Source organism: Capsicum annuum, chromosome 8 (genome assembly GCF_002878395.1).
Source record: "Capsicum annuum cultivar UCD-10X-F1 chromosome 8, UCD10Xv1.1, whole genome shotgun sequence".
In the NCBI taxonomy this organism is placed as follows: domain Eukaryota; kingdom Viridiplantae; phylum Streptophyta; class Magnoliopsida; order Solanales; family Solanaceae; genus Capsicum; species Capsicum annuum.
In genome coordinates, this window is record NC_061118.1 from 117,881,956 (window position 1) to 117,886,314 (window position 4,359).

The 4,359-nt window shown below is 33.0% G+C and overlaps 1 long non-coding RNA gene across 1 annotated transcript; it reads right to left on the reverse strand.

The window, feature by feature from the left end:
- Positions 1-533: 533 nt before the first annotated feature.
- LOC107879612 lies at positions 534-3,634 on the reverse strand. Its single transcript, XR_001677010.2, has 3 exons — positions 2,867-3,634; positions 2,648-2,732; positions 534-1,285 (listed from the first exon to the last, which is right to left on the reverse strand). It is a non-coding gene; the product is annotated as an uncharacterized LOC107879612 (long non-coding RNA).
- Between the last annotated feature and the right edge of the window lie 725 nt (positions 3,635-4,359).

Below are 4,359 nucleotides of genomic sequence, written 5' to 3' on the forward strand. Positions count from 1 at the left end.
TTAATTAACGGATTAAGGATTTATCTAATAAGAAAATTGAGTAATCCACCCCTGCATCGATAAATCATTAACTATAAAATTTTAATTCATTTTTCAGCCGTTAATCCGATAACCCAATGCCAATAAGCTAATAAGTCAATTTTGCAGTTGGCTTATCAGTTGCGGTTCGATTTTGAACGACCCTAATTGGAAATCCACAAATTTGAAATTCTAGATCAGCCTCTGGCTCCACACTATGATTGTCCGTTTCTTCATGGCTCTTTCCCTTTTCCTTTCATTTATTGCAGTTTTGTTAAAATTTCTTTCTATAATCAATGGAATATGCTTCGGCTCAATAAAATTCTCATTTGCCTCATTTGGAGATGGAATCGCAGGCATCGACATATTATCAAGATGAAAAACATTAAAAAAAAAAAGAGTACAAATGTAAACAAATAGTAAAACATATAAAATGTTGAATTCGAAATCGAGAGGGCGTCATGCGGAAGCTATTAGTTGCAAGCCATCGTGGTAATAATTCGGACGACAAAGAAAAAACATACTAAAAATCTATTATTGATATGATTTGGTCAAGCAACCTACATATTGAAAATTAATATACAAAAGTATAAAAAAAGACTATTAGGAGAAAATCTCTCTCTAAACAAGACTCATAAAGGACTACATTGAGGATACTATTGTGTTATGGTATGAGAAGTGTGTCTTCTAGTTATAGAGTTCCAAAACCATTTCTCCAAAAAAGAGGTTTGCCAAATATGAAACTTTTTTATATTTTTATTTCAGAAAAATTAAAATAAAAGTAATTATGGTATTTCTTTTATTTTTCTTTCAAGAAAAGTAAAGCTTAAACTTGGCAAGAAAATCAGGGTAAAAACCCTAACAAATCTCCCTTTTTTTGGCTTGATTTTCTTGACATAATTTGATCCACCTTCTTCACGTGCATGATCTTCGTTCTTTACATAATCTTCATCACTGCTGCTTGACATGGTTAAAAATAAGATTTAAAATATTATGATTAAAAGTGGGTTAAAAATAAATATTTTATGTTTATTTTTTAAAGATGCAGCAACATGAATGTTGAAATATGTTTAAAACTTCTTCTTCACATGTAGCTAAACAAAATAGTCTTTATCATCAAAGTGCTTGCATCGATAACTAAAATCGCCTTCACCATTTCTTCAACCCATGACTGAGCCATAAACTTTGATACCACTGGTTGGGTTCGAAATCGAGAGGGCGTCATGCAGAAGCTATTAGTTGCAAACCATCGTGGTGATAATTCGGACTACAAAAAAAACATACTAAAATCTATTATTGATGTGATTTGGTCAAGCGACCTACATATTGAAAATTGATATTAAAAAGTATTAAAAAAATTATTAGGAGAAAATCTCTCCTAAAGAAGACTTCTAAATGACTACATTGTAGATACTATTGTGTTATGGGATGAGAAAGGGGATTTCTATTTATAGAGTTCTAAAATTTTTTCTCCAAGAAAGAGGTTTGCTAAATATGAAAAAGTTTTATATTTTCTGTTCAGGAAAACTAAAAGTAATTATGATATTACTTTTATTTTTCTTTCCAGAAAGAGTAAATACATAATTACACCACTGATCTTGTCTGAAAATTTTAAAAAGACACCTAATCTTTAACTTCGACCTATTACCCCACAAATCTTCTTTATTTCGTTGCAAATACACCATTTTGACCCTCTACGTGTATACACGCGCCACAAGCACGTGAAAAGGCAAAAATTAACTTTTTTGACCAATTAGAAGCTGCCATGTGTAAATAATTTAATATATAATTTATATATTTTTTTAAATTAATATTTATTTATTTTTTAAAATTTTTTCATAACCCTCCCCCTCACTCACCCTACCCCCAACCCCACTCATCCATCATTGTCTTCTTCCCCAACTTCTTCTTTATCACCATAACTCAACAACAACAACAACAATTACAACAACAACAACATCATCATCACCATAATTTTATAAAGGAAATATGATGTACAATCTCCATTTTAATGGAGCTTTAAACTCCATTTTAATGGAGGGAATTGGACGGGAATGGGGAAGAGAGGTGTTGGACGGGGTGGGGGTGAGGAGGTGGGGTGGGGTCATAAATAAAAATGGAGCTTAAAACTCCATTAAAATGAAGATTGTATAGGAGCTTTAAGCTCCATTTTAATGGAGGAAACTGGACGTAGGGGTGGGGGGAGCTGTTGACCTGGACGCATGGGGGAAGGGGGGAGCTGTTAGACGCGGGGTGGGGTGGGGTGGGGGAAGGGGGGGTGATAAATTAAATAAAAAGGAAAAAATTTATTAAAAAAATAAATAAAATATGAAATTAAAAATATTTGACACGTGGCAACATCTGATTGGTGCCTGCATCCACTCTCTTTATTGTGATTGAGATTAAGTGAAAAATGGTGTATTTGCGATGAAATAAAGAAGAATTGTGGGGTAATAGGTCGAAGTTAAAGTTTAGGTGTGTTTTTACAAAACTCGGACAAGATCAGTGGTGTAATTATGTATTTACTCTTCCAGAAAAGTAAAACTTAAACTTGATAAGAAAATTAGGCAAAAACCCTAACACAAAAATGAGTACTAAATTAAACTAATCTTAATAAATTATACATTACCACTAAAATTAATTAACATGTGTCGACGAATACTGGTGTAGGTGTAAAACCATCTCACGAGCAGGATGTTAGGTGGATGATAATCCTAATAAGCAAGAAATATAATAATGTTAAGTAAATTTTTATTAGATGGTACGTATATTTAAAAGAAGTATGTTATTTTTAAACACTAGCAGATATATATGTTAGAAGATCATTTATATCGATCACATCTCTGACCTCAGACATCTACTTTCCTGTAAATCTCGTGGAACTGGTCCTCTAAGGCTTTGTCGAGAGCTTCCCAATTTATGTCATCAGGCATTAGGGCGTAAGCATCCTGATCACTCGGCTGAGCGGAAAACCAAGGTGCACCGAAAAATTTGTGTGTTGGAAGTGGATTTGGAACTGGAGCTAAAGCTAGAGGCTCATCAACCAGATGCATGCTACCTTCTTGCCATCTTGGTGGGCCCATCCTCCTTGATGTCCCTTCTGGTATAGGACACTCATCAATCTGTCTGGCCTCATGTGTCCTCTTCAACGTCTCGATGGCCAGTTGAGTAATTCGCTAACCCACCTCGACACTCCCAAAAATTTCCTAAATATCTATTCCCAGTTGGTACATCTCTTACATGCCCCTAATCTGAATTTATTTTGAATGTTAATTAGCAAGTTTATATACTGGGAAAATTTATTAGCCTTATCAACGTCTCATATTTCCCTACAGCCAATGAAGCATCGACCATTCTCAACACGATGAAAGGGGTTTACGATCAACAAGCAATATGAATTCTTCTTTTTAAGAAAATTATTAAATGCACTACCCTACTACTGCAAGTGTCCTGAATATCGTAATCTATATATTTTTTTTCTATGGAAATGTTGAAATAACAAAGACAATTGTCTAGAAAATGAAACCTTAACATAGTATGTTCAATTTTTATGTTAGTATATCTTCGTATTAGTGTATGATTCAGGTTTATCTTTTCTCATCTACAATCATTAATGCTCAATCAGTTGCAAGTATTTTTTGGTGAGTTTGTAAATTATTGTTTTGGTAAATCTAACATAGATGCTGATTTATCCTTCACGTAAAGCAAGTGAGAATAATACGAATTGGAAAGGGCTTAAAATATCTTTTTGATTACTTTGAAGGATTTGAATGAGACCTCCTGGAGTATAAAAATTATATTAGAATAAGAATTCAAAATAAATAAATGAGTCCTCCTAATCATTTCGCCTTGTACTATCATCTCATTATGTTGACAAAATAGTCATAATGTTCGTTGGTAGGACAAAAGAACAAAAGCCAAGGTGGATCCAATATTTTGTTAGTGATCAGGAATACCACTAACTTTCTTCAATCATCTCTTTCATGTCCAACATTTGATGTGGATATATACGAGGTCAAGGTGCATGCTTTGTCTTGTCTATGTTTGGCTCAAACAAGGGACGGGAAAAATTTCTATTTAAAAAACACTTAATTATCACCATTTCATTAATTTATTTTTTAAAACATTTATTGTTTTGTATCATGAAAATTTTATTCCTCCTTAGTCTTTTCGAGCCATACTAGCTAGATCTTATTTTAAATGTTTCAATGCCATCACATACTCTCAATCGTGATACTAAATTCTCTCTCAATATAAACAGAGAAACTCTCTTTTATCGATTTTCTACAAAATATACCACTATATTCCGAACAATTTTAACTTTAAGTCTAAATTCACCAC